General features: G+C 46.5%; 1 pseudogene; it reads left to right on the forward strand.

The window, feature by feature from the left end:
- Positions 1-763: 763 nt before the first annotated feature.
- On the forward strand, positions 764-8,115 carry LOC112449238 (receptor-binding cancer antigen expressed on SiSo cells-like; annotated as a pseudogene).
- Positions 8,116-18,341: the final 10,226 nt, after the last annotated feature.

Genomic DNA, 18,341 nt, shown 5'->3' on the forward strand with positions numbered 1-18,341 from the left:
ATTGATGCTTTTGAACTGTGATGTTGGAGAAGACTCTTAAGAGTCCCCTGGACTGCAAGGAGATCCACCCAGTCCATTCTAAAGGAAATCAGCCCTGGGATTTCTTTGGAAGGAATGATGCTGAAGCTGAAACTCCAGTACTTTGGCCACCTCACGCGAAGAGCTGACTCTTTGGAAAAGACTCTGATGCTGGGAGGGATTGGGGGCAGGAGGAGAAGGGGACGACAGAGGATGAGATGGTTGGATGGCATCACCGACTCAATGGATATGAGTTTGAGTGAACTCCGGGAGATGGTGATGGACAGGGAGGCCTGGCGTGCTGCGATTCATGGGGTCGCAAAGAGTCGGACACGACTGAGTGACTGAACTGAACCGAACTGATTGACAGTGCAGAAGACCCAGGTTCGATCCCTAGGTTGGAAGATCTCCTGGAGAAGGAAATGGCAACCCACTCCAGTATTCTTGTCTGGAAAATTACATAGACAGAGGAACATAGTGGGCTACAGTCCATGGGGGTCGCAAAAAGTCGAACACGGCTAAGTGTCTACACAACAATAACAAATACAGTTTATTTTGGTTTATATCACTCCAGATTTTTCAGGGTATCTACACATTTTTTGTTTTAACTATGGGATTATATTGCACACGCTGCTGAACTTTTTTCCTATCTTAATCGGTATTCAACATCTGTTCATTTTAATACATATAGATCTACTCCATACTTTGCCAGGAGATGGCTATATTCATTAGCTTGATTGCGGCAATGGTTTCATGGGTATCTACACATGTCAAAACTCAAATCGTACTCTTTAAATACATGTGGTTTACTGTACATCAGTCATATCTCAATAAGACTGGGAAAATATTATGCCTTAAATCTCTTTTACTGATTTCCCCCACTTAACACTACATCCATGCTGTTGTATGTACACCTAACAAATAGTTTCTCAGTGATGTGTAGAATTCCAAGGTCAGCCTCCATCATAGTTTACTAACTCATTTTTGCTTCCTGCTCACCTATGCCATGAACAAGACTATCATAAATAATCTCCACCTTGTCTTCTTATATACCTGACCAAGCTTTCTTTAAAACATATTTCAGGGAATAAGATTCCTGAACTTTCTGCCAATACATCCTTATTTTTACTGAAAACTGCCTGCTTATTGTTTATTTTAGAGAAGAGCTGAGCAAGTTTCCATCCCATTCCAGCTGGGCATGAGAGTTCCCAGTCTCTTCACTTGGATTTCGGACCCTTCACGCTGCAACAGGACAGAGGGCAGGGGTGTCAGTTCTTGGTCACCCCTCATCTCCCCACTTCCCTGCATTCTATTTGACATTTACTTCATTTGCTGTGTGCTTAGTCACTCAGTCATGTCTGACTCTTTGCAAACCTTTGGACTGCAGCCCACCAGGCTCCTCTGTCCATGGGATTTCCCAGGCAAGAGTACTGGAGTGGGTTGCCATTTACTCCTTCAAGGGATCTTCCTGACCCAGTGGTCGACCCCATGTCTCCTATGTCTTCTGAGTTGCAGGTGGATTCTTTATCTGCTGGGCAATAGGGGAAGTCCTATATGACTTCATGTTTGCTGATAAATAATTTTTTTTCAGGCTGTGGCCATTGCGTAGTGTTTAACAGATGGACTTTCTATTTTCACTTGCTTTTTAAACCATGTTTTGGGGGAGAGGTACAGGTGAGAGATGGGAGCTCTGTAGCCTGTCTTTCCGCACCCTCCAGCAGACTTCAAAGGTCCCACCTACATGAAGGAGCCAGGCCCCTGTGCTTGGGCCAGTGTTTTAAGCTGCAAGGAATGTGGTGACTCAGCTGGTCGCCCAGGGACACCTCAGTGAACAAGGCCGAGGGAAGGAAGTCATTACACAGACAGCTGGGCTGTAAAAAACAAAAATACTCCTCACACCAAGCTTTACAAAGCAATGAGGCTGTGCGTCCCATGACTCAATGGGACTGTTTCTGCCACGTGGCCCCCCAGCCCACAATATGTGGCCCCCAGTCCGTAATACGTGGCACCAAGCTCAGAATATGTGGCACGCAGCCCTCATTCACTCCTGGCTGCTCCTCAAGCTGCTTGGAAAACTGACTGGGTGGTGACCCCAGGAAAATCCATGATAGTCTTCTCTCTTCCACCCTGTCCCATTGCTACCTGTATCATCTCTTTTCTCCTTGCTCCTTCCTCTTTAGTTCTTTTGTGTTAGAAAGTGTTTGTCACTCAGTTGTATCTGACTCTTTGCGAACCCATGGACTGTCATCCAGCCAGGCTCCTCTGTCCATGGAATTCTCCAAGAATACTAGAGCGAGTGGCCATTCCCTTCTCTAGGGACCTTACTGACCCAGAGATCAAACCTGGGTCTCCTGCACTGCAGGCAGATTCTTTACCATCCAAGCCACCAGGGAAGCCCTACATTTTAATTCTCTTGCCCCTAAATAAATTTTTAAAATCTGGAGTTCAGTATTTCACACCAGCAGGGAGCTTGGCAGAGACATGCGTGTGTGTGCTCAGTCACATCACTCTTTGCAACCGTATGGAGTGTAGCCCGCCAGGCTCCTCTGTCCATGGGTTCTCCAGGTAAGAATACTGGAATGGGTTGCTGTGCCCTCCTCCAGGGGATCTTCCCAATCCAAGGATTGAACCTGCATCTCTTGTGTCTCCTGCATTGGCAGGTGGATTTTACTCGTACTACCTGGGAAGCCCCACCAAAGATGATAAACAGGTAGAAAAAATTATGCACAAGGCAAAAGCGATTGCTTTCAACTCAGAAATACATACCACTTTTCTTTTAGGAAGCCCAATGGCGATGATTTGTTGATATAATCAAGCAGGACCCTATGGGGCATACAACATTTACACTGGTACAGTGACTAGCAATATTGTGTCACTCTCCTGCTCAAAAACCATCAGTGGCTCCTCAGTGCCCATGGTTTTACCCCATATTCAAGGCCAGATGGGCCACCTCCTAGCACTCTCTTTCTCCACTATTCATGGCTTCATTCACCACTTCAACGCACTTACGCTGTCCCTGACCCTCTTGTATATACTCCATCCCTATATAATTCAAGGCCTGTCATTAATTGATCTCTCAACAATATTTTTACAAATTGTTTACTTACTTATTTTTGGCTGAGCTGGGTCTTTACTGCTGCCCTGACTTTATCTAGTTTCAGCGAGCAGGAGCTGCTCTCTAGCTGCGGTGCTGTGGCCTCTCTTGTTGTGGAACAGGGATCTGGGGTGCAGGCTTCAGTGCTTGAGGTGCGTGGGATCAGTAGCTGCGGCTTGTAGGCACTAGAGTGCAGGTTCCATAGTTGTGGTACACGGGCTTAGTTGTTCTGCATGTGGGATCTGCCCGGATCAGGGATCAAACCTGTGTCCCCTGCATTGAGATATGGATTCTTTACCATTGAGCCACCAGGAGAGCCCTAAATGGTATTTTTTTAAACATCTCTTATTCTATTCCTGAACAAAATTTAAAAATATTGAACATCCATTCTAGCATGTGTGCATGCTCAGTCACTTCAGTCATGTCCAACTCTTTGCGACCCTATGAACGATAGCCCACCAGGCTCCTCTGTCCTTGAGATTCTCCAGGCAAGAATACTGGAGTGGGTTGCTATGCCCTCCTCTAAGGGATCTTCCCAACCCAAGGGATCAAACCACTGCTGAGCCACCGGGGAAGCCCATCCTTTTGAGACCCTCTTTGCATTGCAAAGCATAGTGAGAAATGAGTCTGGATACCAGATGGAGGAGAACGGGGCCAGAAAGTACATCTAAGTAAAAAGAGGAAGAATAAGAGGTCCCCTTGCTGAAGGTTCAGCGCATAAGACAGCTGGTAAGTCCTGCGGAGGTTTCAGAACACACAGAAAGCTCCCCTTCACAGGTGGTTAATGATCTTTCAGTGTTCTTCCCGCGACTAGAAATCCCAAACAGATTTCAAAGGGTTCAGTCAAACTGACGTTTTTCTGGTAAGGACAGCTGGAGCCGGAAACTGCCCAGCCAGAGCCCACACTGCCAGGCAACCTGGTCAGGCTGGGGCAGTGCTCGGCTACCACCGACAGCCTGGTTGGCAGGAATAAGGGACAGCAACGGAAGTCTCCTGCCCTCCAGCCTAGGGATCCCTGACCACATCCAGAGCCTGTCCCTGAAAGTCTGGGAGGAGAGGCCCCAGGAGCCCCGCAGCCTCAGCCACATTGGCAGGGAAAGGCAACAAGGAAGGGAAGAGCAACCCAGGATTGCAGCCCAGAGCCTGACTTTCTCCAGCCAGCAGCTGCGGAGAGGCGGGGCTGGGGGCGGGGCGGCTGTAGGGGCGGGGCCATCGGGGTGGGCCAGTAGCGGAAGATGGTGGGGGCAGTTCTCTCTCCAGCCCCACCCCTTGGCCTCGGAGGCGGCAACACCGGCCTTGGAACCGCCACCAGCCCAAAACTGTGATTGGGGTCTGAATCTCTACAGCTGCCTTGAAGGTCAGAAGCGGGCTGGGTCTAGGGCCTGACACTCCTGGGTCTCTGCTCCCCCCCTCCCCAACTATCTTCTCTAGTGCCACTCCACACGAAAGCCAGAGGGCTTTTTCTCAATTGCTATTAAGTGAAGTTGCTCAGTCGTGTCCGACTCTTTGCAACCCCATGGACTTTAGCCTACCACGCTCCTCCGTCCATGGAATTTTCCAGGCAAGACTACTGGAGTGGGTTGCCATTTCCTTCTCCAGGGGATCTTGCCGACCCAGGGATCGAACCCCGGTCTTCTGCATTGCGGGCAGACGCTTTACCATCTGAGCCATCAGGGAAGCCCCTAAAGCTCCTTCATTTGCTCTGAAGGCAGAGACTTGCCTCCCACTTCCTCCCCTCCCCCGCGCCGCCCCCCCCCCCAATCTGATTCCTCCCCTGCCCCCTACTCAGCTGTTTCACCTTCCATCAAGACTGAACTCTCCCCAGATACATCTGCAGGGCCTTGCTACAAACTAGTCAGTACACTTGGAATAGCATTCCCACCCTTTTGTTGTTGTTTAGTCACTAAGTCCTTTCCCACTCTTTGCGACCCCATGGACTATAGCCCTGCCAGGCTCCTCTGTCCATGGGACTTCCCCTGCAAGATTAATGGAGTGGGTTGCCATTTCCTTCTCCAGGAGATCTTCCCAACACAGGGATGGAACCCTCCTCTCTTGCACTGGGAGGCGGATTCTTTACTACTGAGCCACCTGAGAAGCCCTCCCACCCTTTATATCTAACTAATTCCAACTGATTTTTGAGACTTAGATGTCTGCTTGAGGAAAGCTTTCCTTGACCCTCCCATCCTGCTGCCATCCATCATAACTGCCTGACTGCCTGTCAGTTCTGCTTCTTTCCCTTCTTCTCTCCCCCTCACCAACCAGGACTGCTGGGTCGCTACAGCATCTCCAGAGCCTAGTCCACGCACGATGCTCAGAATGATCATAAATGCCCTGCCTGGGGGTCTTCTATCATCCTCTCAACCTCTGCCTGAATGAAAGCTTCCTTCAGTTACTTCATCTCTTAGAGCAGCAAGTCACAAACTAGAACAAGCATCGGAAACACTCTGATGTGGCTGAAGGGAGCTGATTAAAATACAGATAGCTGGGCCCCAGCCTCAGAGTTTCTGATTCAGTAGTTCTGGAGTAGCGCCTGAGAATGTGCGTGGTATTGCAGCTGCTGGCCCAGGGACCACAGTTTAAGAATCATGTCTGACAATCTACGGACTGCGAGAAAATATCTGCAAATGATGCACAGTTTAATTTCCAAAATATACAAACAGCTTATCAGATCAGATCAGATCAGATCAGTTGCTCAGTCATGACCGACTCTTTGCGACCCCATGAATCGCAGCACACCAGGCCTCCCTGTCCATCACCAACTCCCAGAGTTCACTGAGACTCACGTCCATCGAGTCAGTGATGCCATCCAGCCATCTCATCCTCTGTCGTCCCCTTCTCCTCCTGCCCCCAATCCCTCCCAGCATCAGAGTCTTTTCCAATGAGTCAACTCTTCGCATGAGGTGGCCAAAGTACTGGAGTTTCAGCTTTAGCATCATTCCTTCCAAAGAAATCCCAGGGCTGATCTCCTTCAGAATGGACTGGGTGGATCTCCTTGCAATCCAAGGGACTCTCAAGAGTCTTCTCCAACACCACAGTTCAAAAGCATCAATTCTTTGGCGCTCAGCCTTCTTCACAGTCCAACTCTCACATCCATACATGACCACAGGAAAAACCACAGCCTTGACTAGATGAACCTTTGTTGGCAAAGTAATGTCTCTGCTTTTGAATATGCTATCTAGGTTGGTCATAACTTTCCTTCCAAGGAGTAAGCGTCTTTTAATTTCATGGCTGCAGTCACCATCTGCAGTGATTTTGGAGCCCAGAAAAATAAAGTCTGACACTTTTTCCACTGTTTCCCCATCTATTTCCCATGAAGTGATGGGACCGGATGCCATCATCTTCGTTTTCTGAATGTTGAGCTTTAAGCCAACTTTTTCACTCTCCACTTTCACTTTCATCAAGAGGCTTTTGAGTTCCTCTTCACTTTCTGCCGTAAGGGTGGTGTCATCTGCATATCTGAGGTTACTGATATTTCTCCCAGCAATCTTGATTCCAGCTTGTGTTTCTTCCAGTCCAGCGTTTCTCATGATGTATTCTGCATATAAGTTAAATAAACGGGGTGACAATATACAGCCTTGACGAACTCCTTTTCCTATTTGGAACCAGTCTGTTGTTCCATGTCCAGTTCTAACTGTTGCTTCCTGACCTGCATACAAATTTCTCAAGAGGCAGATCAGGTTGCCTGGTATTCCCATCTCTTTCAGAATTTTCCACAGTTTATTGTGATCCACACAGTCAAAGGCTTTGGCATAGTCAATAAAGCAGAAATAGATGTAAGCCAATTCTCCTCAAATTAAAATAAATAAATTTTTAAAAGTTCAAATCAGGATAAATAAAAATCAATCTCCATCTAGACACATCACAATGAAACCATAAAAAACCAAGACATATCAAATTGGTTTAATATATTAATTAAAGAGTAATTTGACTGGAGCCTCTGCTGGGAAGATGGGGAGAGGAAGGGTCCAGTTTTGATCCCCACCAGGGCCATCATCACAGTTTTGATTATTTAAAGTACAAACCCACCCAGCAACAGTATTCTCATTCCTAAAGAGATTAGTATGCAGATCTGGCAGAGGACAGAAATTAAGAGGAGATCAAATAACTTGCCAACTAGAGTTGATTATTCATCAGCTCCTTAGCAGACAGGTGTGGAAGGGTTCTGGGATGAAGATGCACCCACAGGTGTGTAAAGACTGAAGGAGGAAATGAGAATGTGACAACACAGCAAAAAGCTTTAGAACAACTGGACTCTGACTATTTTAAGGACATGACATCGACTAAAAGGAAAACTCAGGAAATCATTAAGAAGACAGAACCATTAGACTTTGGCATCCCAGTGGGCAGCACAGGTTTCTCTAATAGATTAGCAGCTACACACCATATGCCTTTTATTCACCAGTCTCCTGAATCAGGTGACTTAGATACCTGGCAGGAAACTACCAATGCATGGCAAGAAGAAGATGTAGTCTGTCAACCAAACAAGTTCTCAGGCAACAGCAGAGAGGTGAACAAGAGCAAAAGAACAATCAAGGAAGAAAATGGGACAGGAAGCACAGCGGTGTGAAAATTGGTGTCAAACTTTCACAACAAATGTTCTTCAAATGTCATAGTACTGGTGGGAGAAATATGAGCTCCACAAACCAACACTTGTATGGATCTAAGAATATTATCAGAATACAAATACAATGCTTGACTTCAGCGTATTCATCAGGACATTCAGGACACCAGGATTCTCTCAAAGTCCCTTGAACTCAGTGATTGAGACTCAAAAGAATAAAAAAAAGCTTATGAGAAAACAATTTCTTCAACATGCTCCAACTGTAAGACAATGGTTTGCTCTAGAGAAATAATTTCAAATAGAATATACCAGTACCTCTTCAAGCTAGTGTTCCTAGCTAAATAAATGGATGTAAATAATCTTATGATGGGAAAGAAACTCTTCTGTCTATAATGCTTTCCATCAATGTGCATAATGATACAATAAATAATTTTAATTATTATTTGGCTTCCATGATTTGTTGTTCAGTTGCTTAGTCATGTCTGACTCTTTGCAACACCATGGACTGCAGGATGCCAGGCTTCCCTGTCCTTCACTGTCTCCCGGAGTTTGCTCAAAACTCATGTCCATTGAGTCAATGATGCAGTGAGCCAGAGAAAAGCTCATGCAGCAACAAAGACCCAGCACAGTCAAAAATAACTTTTTTAAAAAAAGAAAATAAGTCAGTCACAAAAAGACAAATACTACATGACTCTGTTTATATGAAATACCTAGAATGGTGAAATACACAGTGACAGGAAGTAGAATGGTGGTTGCTAGGGAAGCAGCAAAGGAATGAATGGGCAACCATTGCATAATGGACAGAGCATATCAGTTTTGCAAGATGAAAATGGTTCTGGAGATTGGCTGCACAAAGATGTGAATGTACTTAAAACCAGTGAACTGCACATTTAAACATACTTATAATGGTAAACTTGGGATTATATATGTTTTAACACACTTTAAAAAATCTAATGCAGAAGATAAAATGCAATCATTGAAAACACTTGGCTGATCCAAAAGGAGAAAAAAAAGAAAACAGGAGCAAAATCCAGGTAGGCCAAATAGAAGAGAAATAACAAGATTATAGATGTAAATGACTTGGAACCGTACTGTAATACATGCTAAGGCAGAGCAGCAGACATGTACCAAAATGCTCCCAGCAGCATTATTTGTAGTAGCTCTAAATTGGAAATGACCCAAATGTCAATTAGTAGTTGAAGGGGTAAATAAATTTTGGTATATTCACCCAATGGAATGCTGCTATATGCTGCGCTAAAAGTGAATGAACTACAGCTTCACACAACATGGAAGACTCTAATAAATCACATGGAGTGAAAGAAGCCAGACACCAAAGGACACACACTTAGTGGTGACCTTTATATAAAACCTATATTAACCACCAGGGGCTGCCCTGGTGGCTCAGACGGTAAAGACTCTGCCTAAGTGAAAAAGTTGGCTTAAAGCTCAACATTCAGAAAACGAAGATCATGGCATCTGGTCCCATGACTTCATGGGAAATAGATGGGGAAACAGTGGAAATAGTGTCAGACTTTATTTTTTGGGGGCTCCAAAATCACTGCAGATGGTGACCGCAGCCATGAAATGAAAAGACGCTTACTCCTTAGAAGGAAAGTTATGACCAACCTAGATAGCATATTCAAAAGCAGAGACATTACTTTGCCAACAAAGGTCCGTCTAGTCAAGGCTATGGTTTTTCCTGTGGTCATGTATGGATGTGAGAGTTGGACTGTGAAGAAGGCTGAGCGCCGAAGAATTGATGCTTTTGAACTGTGATGTTGGAGAAGACTCTTAAGAGTCCCCTGGACTGCAAGGAGATCCACCCAGTCCATTCTAAAGGAAATCAGCCCTGGGATTTCTTTGGAAGGAATGATGCTGAAGCTGAAACTCCAGTACTTTGGCCACCTCACGCGAAGAGCTGACTCTTTGGAAAAGACTCTGATGCTGGGAGGGATTGGGGGCAGGAGGAGAAGGGGACGACAGAGGATGAGATGGTTGGATGGCATCACCGACTCAATGGATATGAGTTTGAGTGAACTCCGGGAGATGGTGATGGACAGGGAGGCCTGGCGTGCTGCGATTCATGGGGTCGCAAAGAGTCGGACACGACTGAGTGACTGAACTGAACCGAACTGATTGACAGTGCAGAAGACCCAGGTTCGATCCCTAGGTTGGAAGATCTCCTGGAGAAGGAAATGGCAACCCACTCCAGTATTCTTGTCTGGAAAATTACATAGACAGAGGAACATAGTGGGCTACAGTCCATGGGGGTCGCAAAAAGTCGAACACGGCTAAGTGTCTACACAACAATAACAAATACAGTTTATTTTGGTTTATATCACTCCAGATTTTTCAGGGTATCTACACATTTTTTGTTTTAACTATGGGATTATATTGCACACGCTGCTGAACTTTTTTCCTATCTTAATCGGTATTCAACATCTGTTCATTTTAATACATATAGATCTACTCCATACTTTGCCAGGAGATGGCTATATTCATTAGCTTGATTGCGGCAATGGTTTCATGGGTATCTACACATGTCAAAACTCAAATCGTACTCTTTAAATACATGTGGTTTACTGTACATCAGTCATATCTCAATAAGACTGGGAAAATATTATGCCTTAAATCTCTTTTACTGATTTCCCCCACTTAACACTACATCCATGCTGTTGTATGTACACCTAACAAATAGTTTCTCAGTGATGTGTAGAATTCCAAGGTCAGCCTCCATCATAGTTTACTAACTCATTTTTGCTTCCTGCTCACCTATGCCATGAACAAGACTATCATAAATAATCTCCACCTTGTCTTCTTATATACCTGACCAAGCTTTCTTTAAAACATATTTCAGGGAATAAGATTCCTGAACTTTCTGCCAATACATCCTTATTTTTACTGAAAACTGCCTGCTTATTGTTTATTTTAGAGAAGAGCTGAGCAAGTTTCCATCCCATTCCAGCTGGGCATGAGAGTTCCCAGTCTCTTCACTTGGATTTCGGACCCTTCACGCTGCAACAGGACAGAGGGCAGGGGTGTCAGTTCTTGGTCACCCCTCATCTCCCCACTTCCCTGCATTCTATTTGACATTTACTTCATTTGCTGTGTGCTTAGTCACTCAGTCATGTCTGACTCTTTGCAAACCTTTGGACTGCAGCCCACCAGGCTCCTCTGTCCATGGGATTTCCCAGGCAAGAGTACTGGAGTGGGTTGCCATTTACTCCTTCAAGGGATCTTCCTGACCCAGTGGTCGACCCCATGTCTCCTATGTCTTCTGAGTTGCAGGTGGATTCTTTATCTGCTGGGCAATAGGGGAAGTCCTATATGACTTCATGTTTGCTGATAAATAATTTTTTTTCAGGCTGTGGCCATTGCGTAGTGTTTAACAGATGGACTTTCTATTTTCACTTGCTTTTTAAACCATGTTTTGGGGGAGAGGTACAGGTGAGAGATGGGAGCTCTGTAGCCTGTCTTTCCGCACCCTCCAGCAGACTTCAAAGGTCCCACCTACATGAAGGAGCCAGGCCCCTGTGCTTGGGCCAGTGTTTTAAGCTGCAAGGAATGTGGTGACTCAGCTGGTCGCCCAGGGACACCTCAGTGAACAAGGCCGAGGGAAGGAAGTCATTACACAGACAGCTGGGCTGTAAAAAACAAAAATACTCCTCACACCAAGCTTTACAAAGCAATGAGGCTGTGCGTCCCATGACTCAATGGGACTGTTTCTGCCACGTGGCCCCCCAGCCCACAATATGTGGCCCCCAGTCCGTAATACGTGGCACCAAGCTCAGAATATGTGGCACGCAGCCCTCATTCACTCCTGGCTGCTCCTCAAGCTGCTTGGAAAACTGACTGGGTGGTGACCCCAGGAAAATCCATGATAGTCTTCTCTCTTCCACCCTGTCCCATTGCTACCTGTATCATCTCTTTTCTCCTTGCTCCTTCCTCTTTAGTTCTTTTGTGTTAGAAAGTGTTTGTCACTCAGTTGTATCTGACTCTTTGCGAACCCATGGACTGTCATCCAGCCAGGCTCCTCTGTCCATGGAATTCTCCAAGAATACTAGAGCGAGTGGCCATTCCCTTCTCTAGGGACCTTACTGACCCAGAGATCAAACCTGGGTCTCCTGCACTGCAGGCAGATTCTTTACCATCCAAGCCACCAGGGAAGCCCTACATTTTAATTCTCTTGCCCCTAAATAAATTTTTAAAATCTGGAGTTCAGTATTTCACACCAGCAGGGAGCTTGGCAGAGACATGCGTGTGTGTGCTCAGTCACATCACTCTTTGCAACCGTATGGAGTGTAGCCCGCCAGGCTCCTCTGTCCATGGGTTCTCCAGGTAAGAATACTGGAATGGGTTGCTGTGCCCTCCTCCAGGGGATCTTCCCAATCCAAGGATTGAACCTGCATCTCTTGTGTCTCCTGCATTGGCAGGTGGATTTTACTCGTACTACCTGGGAAGCCCCACCAAAGATGATAAACAGGTAGAAAAAATTATGCACAAGGCAAAAGCGATTGCTTTCAACTCAGAAATACATACCACTTTTCTTTTAGGAAGCCCAATGGCGATGATTTGTTGATATAATCAAGCAGGACCCTATGGGGCATACAACATTTACACTGGTACAGTGACTAGCAATATTGTGTCACTCTCCTGCTCAAAAACCATCAGTGGCTCCTCAGTGCCCATGGTTTTACCCCATATTCAAGGCCAGATGGGCCACCTCCTAGCACTCTCTTTCTCCACTATTCATGGCTTCATTCACCACTTCAACGCACTTACGCTGTCCCTGACCCTCTTGTATATACTCCATCCCTATATAATTCAAGGCCTGTCATTAATTGATCTCTCAACAATATTTTTACAAATTGTTTACTTACTTATTTTTGGCTGAGCTGGGTCTTTACTGCTGCCCTGACTTTATCTAGTTTCAGCGAGCAGGAGCTGCTCTCTAGCTGCGGTGCTGTGGCCTCTCTTGTTGTGGAACAGGGATCTGGGGTGCAGGCTTCAGTGCTTGAGGTGCGTGGGATCAGTAGCTGCGGCTTGTAGGCACTAGAGTGCAGGTTCCATAGTTGTGGTACACGGGCTTAGTTGTTCTGCATGTGGGATCTGCCCGGATCAGGGATCAAACCTGTGTCCCCTGCATTGAGATATGGATTCTTTACCATTGAGCCACCAGGAGAGCCCTAAATGGTATTTTTTTAAACATCTCTTATTCTATTCCTGAACAAAATTTAAAAATATTGAACATCCATTCTAGCATGTGTGCATGCTCAGTCACTTCAGTCATGTCCAACTCTTTGCGACCCTATGAACGATAGCCCACCAGGCTCCTCTGTCCTTGAGATTCTCCAGGCAAGAATACTGGAGTGGGTTGCTATGCCCTCCTCTAAGGGATCTTCCCAACCCAAGGGATCAAACCACTGCTGAGCCACCGGGGAAGCCCATCCTTTTGAGACCCTCTTTGCATTGCAAAGCATAGTGAGAAATGAGTCTGGATACCAGATGGAGGAGAACGGGGCCAGAAAGTACATCTAAGTAAAAAGAGGAAGAATAAGAGGTCCCCTTGCTGAAGGTTCAGCGCATAAGACAGCTGGTAAGTCCTGCGGAGGTTTCAGAACACACAGAAAGCTCCCCTTCACAGGTGGTTAATGATCTTTCAGTGTTCTTCCCGCGACTAGAAATCCCAAACAGATTTCAAAGGGTTCAGTCAAACTGACGTTTTTCTGGTAAGGACAGCTGGAGCCGGAAACTGCCCAGCCAGAGCCCACACTGCCAGGCAACCTGGTCAGGCTGGGGCAGTGCTCGGCTACCACCGACAGCCTGGTTGGCAGGAATAAGGGACAGCAACGGAAGTCTCCTGCCCTCCAGCCTAGGGATCCCTGACCACATCCAGAGCCTGTCCCTGAAAGTCTGGGAGGAGAGGCCCCAGGAGCCCCGCAGCCTCAGCCACATTGGCAGGGAAAGGCAACAAGGAAGGGAAGAGCAACCCAGGATTGCAGCCCAGAGCCTGACTTTCTCCAGCCAGCAGCTGCGGAGAGGCGGGGCTGGGGGCGGGGCGGCTGTAGGGGCGGGGCCATCGGGGTGGGCCAGTAGCGGAAGATGGTGGGGGCAGTTCTCTCTCCAGCCCCACCCCTTGGCCTCGGAGGCGGCAACACCGGCCTTGGAACCGCCACCAGCCCAAAACTGTGATTGGGGTCTGAATCTCTACAGCTGCCTTGAAGGTCAGAAGCGGGCTGGGTCTAGGGCCTGACACTCCTGGGTCTCTGCTCCCCCCCTCCCCAACTATCTTCTCTAGTGCCACTCCACACGAAAGCCAGAGGGCTTTTTCTCAATTGCTATTAAGTGAAGTTGCTCAGTCGTGTCCGACTCTTTGCAACCCCATGGACTTTAGCCTACCACGCTCCTCCGTCCATGGAATTTTCCAGGCAAGACTACTGGAGTGGGTTGCCATTTCCTTCTCCAGGGGATCTTGCCGACCCAGGGATCGAACCCCGGTCTTCTGCATTGCGGGCAGACGCTTTACCATCTGAGCCATCAGGGAAGCCCCTAAAGCTCCTTCATTTGCTCTGAAGGCAGAGACTTGCCTCCCACTTCCTCCCCTCCCCCGCGCCGCCCCCCCCCCCAATCTGATTCCTCCCCTGCCCCCTACTCAGCTGTTTCACCTTCCATCAAGACTGAACTCTCCCCAGATACATCTGCAGGGCCTTGCTACAAACTAGTCAGTACACTTGGAATAGCATTCCCACCCTTTTGTTGTTGTTTAGTCACTAAGTCCTTTCCCACTCTTTGCGACCCCATGGACTATAGCCCTGCCAGGCTCCTCTGTCCATGGGACTTCCCCTGCAAGATTAATGGAGTGGGTTGCCATTTCCTTCTCCAGGAGATCTTCCCAACACAGGGATGGAACCCTCCTCTCTTGCACTGGGAGGCGGATTCTTTACTACTGAGCCACCTGAGAAGCCCTCCCACCCTTTATATCTAACTAATTCCAACTGATTTTTGAGACTTAGATGTCTGCTTGAGGAAAGCTTTCCTTGACCCTCCCATCCTGCTGCCATCCATCATAACTGCCTGACTGCCTGTCAGTTCTGCTTCTTTCCCTTCTTCTCTCCCCCTCACCAACCAGGACTGCTGGGTCGCTACAGCATCTCCAGAGCCTAGTCCACGCACGATGCTCAGAATGATCATAAATGCCCTGCCTGGGGGTCTTCTATCATCCTCTCAACCTCTGCCTGAATGAAAGCTTCCTTCAGTTACTTCATCTCTTAGAGCAGCAAGTCACAAACTAGAACAAGCATCGGAAACACTCTGATGTGGCTGAAGGGAGCTGATTAAAATACAGATAGCTGGGCCCCAGCCTCAGAGTTTCTGATTCAGTAGTTCTGGAGTAGCGCCTGAGAATGTGCGTGGTATTGCAGCTGCTGGCCCAGGGACCACAGTTTAAGAATCATGTCTGACAATCTACGGACTGCGAGAAAATATCTGCAAATGATGCACAGTTTAATTTCCAAAATATACAAACAGCTTATCAGATCAGATCAGATCAGATCAGTTGCTCAGTCATGACCGACTCTTTGCGACCCCATGAATCGCAGCACACCAGGCCTCCCTGTCCATCACCAACTCCCAGAGTTCACTGAGACTCACGTCCATCGAGTCAGTGATGCCATCCAGCCATCTCATCCTCTGTCGTCCCCTTCTCCTCCTGCCCCCAATCCCTCCCAGCATCAGAGTCTTTTCCAATGAGTCAACTCTTCGCATGAGGTGGCCAAAGTACTGGAGTTTCAGCTTTAGCATCATTCCTTCCAAAGAAATCCCAGGGCTGATCTCCTTCAGAATGGACTGGGTGGATCTCCTTGCAATCCAAGGGACTCTCAAGAGTCTTCTCCAACACCACAGTTCAAAAGCATCAATTCTTTGGCGCTCAGCCTTCTTCACAGTCCAACTCTCACATCCATACATGACCACAGGAAAAACCACAGCCTTGACTAGATGAACCTTTGTTGGCAAAGTAATGTCTCTGCTTTTGAATATGCTATCTAGGTTGGTCATAACTTTCCTTCCAAGGAGTAAGCGTCTTTTAATTTCATGGCTGCAGTCACCATCTGCAGTGATTTTGGAGCCCAGAAAAATAAAGTCTGACACTTTTTCCACTGTTTCCCCATCTATTTCCCATGAAGTGATGGGACCGGATGCCATCATCTTCGTTTTCTGAATGTTGAGCTTTAAGCCAACTTTTTCACTCTCTACTTTCACCTTCATCAAGAGGCTTTTGAGTTCCTCTTCACTTTCTGCCCTAAGGGTGGTGTCATCTGCATATCTGAGGTTACTGATATTTCTCCTGGCAATCTTGATTCCAGCTCGTGTTTCCTCCAGCCCAGCGTTTCTCATGATGTACTCTGCATAGAAGTTAAATAAGCAGGGTGACAATATACAGCCTTTATGTACTCCTTTTCCTATTTGGAACCAGTCTGTTGTTCCATGTCCAGTTCTAACTGTTGATTCCTGACCTGCATACAAATTTCTCAAGAGGCAGATCAGGTGATCTGGTATTCCCATCTCTTTCAGAATTTTCCACAGTTGATTGTGATCCACACAGTCAAAGGCTTTGGCATAGTCAACAAAGCAGATATAGATGTTTTTCTGGAACTCTCTTGCTTTTTCCATGATCCAGCAGATGTTGGCAATTTGACCTCTGGTTCCTCTGCCTTTTCTAAAACCAGCTTGAACATCAGGAAGTTCACGGTTCACATATTGCTGAAGCCTGGCTTGGAGAACTTTAAGCATTACTTTACTAGCGTGTGAGATGAGTGCAACTGTGCAGTAGTTTGAGCATTCTTTGGCATTGCCTTTCTTTGGGATTGGAATGAAAACTGACGTTTTCCAGTCCTGTGGCCCCTGCTGAGTTTTCCAAATTTGCTGGCATATTGAGTGTAGCACTTTCACAGCATCATCTTTCAGGATTTGGAATAGCTCAACTGGAATTCTATCACCTCCACTAGCTTTGTTCGTAAATCAGAGATACCAAAGGAAAATTTCATGCAAAGATGGGCTCTATAAAGGACACAAATGGTATGGACCTAACAGAAGCAGAAGATATTAAGAAGAGATGGCAAGAATACACAGAAGAACTGTACAAAAAAGATCTTCATGACCCAGATAATCACGATGGTGTGATCGCTGACCTAGAGCCAGACATCCTGGAATGTGAAGTCAAGTGGGCCTTAGAAAGCATCACTACGAACAAAGCTACTGGAGGTGATGGAATTCCAGTTGAGCTATTCCAAATCCTGAAAGATGATGCTGTGAAAGTGCTGCACTCAATATGCCAGCACATTTGGAAAACTCAGCAGTGGCCACAGGACTGGAAAAGGTCAGTTTTCATTCCAATCCCAAAGAAAGGCAATGCCAAAGAATGCTCAAACTACTGCACAGTTGCACTCATCTCACACGCTAGTAAAGTAATGCTTAAAGTTCTCCAAGCCAGGCTTCAGCAATATGTGAACCGTGAACTTCCTGATGTTCAAGCTGGTTTTAGAAAAGGCAGAGGAACCAGAGGTCAAATTGCCAACATCTGCTGGATCATGGAAAAAGCAAGAGAGTTCCAGAAAAACATCTATATCTGCTTTGTTGACTATGCCAAAGCCTTTGACTGTGTGGATCACAATCAACTGTGGAAAATTCTGAAAGAGATGGGAATACCAGATCACCTGATCTGCCTCTTGAGAAATTTGTATGCAGGTCAGGAATCAACAGTTAGAACTGGACATGGAACAACAGACTGGTTCCAAATAGGAAAAGGAGTACATAAAGGCTGTATATTGTCACCCTGCTTATTTAACTTCTATGCAGAGTACATCATGAGAAACACTGGGCTGGAAGAAACATGAGCTGGAATCAAGATTGCCAGGAGAAATATCAGTAACCTCAGATATGCAGATGACACCACCCTTAGGGCAGAAAGTGAAGAGGAACTCAAAAGCCTCTTGATGAAGGTGAAAGTAGAGAGTGAAAAAGTTGGCTTAAAGCTCAACATTCAGAAAACGAAGATGATGGCATCCGGTCCCATCACTTCATGGGAAATAGATGGGGAAACAGTGGAAAAAGTGTCAGACTTTATTTTTCTGGGCTCCAAAATCACTGCAGATGGTGACTGCAGCCATGAAATTAAAAGACGCTTACTCCTTGGAAGGAAAGTTATGACCAACCTAGATAGCATATTGAAAAGCAGAGACATTACTTTGCCAACAAAGGTCCGTCTAGTCAAGGCTATGGTTTTTCCTGTGGTCATGTATGGATGTGAGAGTTGGACTGTGAAGAAGGCTGAGCACCAAAGAATTGATGCTTTTGACCTGTGTGTTGGAGAAGACTCTTGAGAGTCCCTTGCACTGCAAGGAGATCCAACCAGTCCATTCTGAAGGAGATCAGCCCTGGGATTTCTTTGGAAGGAATGATGCTAAAGCTGAAACTCCAGTACTTTGGCCACCTCATGCGAAGAGTTGACTGGAAAAGACTCTGATGCTGGGAGGGATTGGGGGCAGGAGGAGAAGGGGACGACAGAGGATGAGATGGCTGGATGGCATCACTGACTCGATGGACGTGAGTCTGAGTGAACTCCGGGAGTTGGTGATGGACAGGGAGGCCTGGCGTGTTGTGATTGCAGAA

This window comes from Bos taurus, chromosome 13, assembly GCF_002263795.3.
Source record: "Bos taurus isolate L1 Dominette 01449 registration number 42190680 breed Hereford chromosome 13, ARS-UCD2.0, whole genome shotgun sequence".
Taxonomy (NCBI): domain Eukaryota; kingdom Metazoa; phylum Chordata; class Mammalia; order Artiodactyla; family Bovidae; genus Bos; species Bos taurus.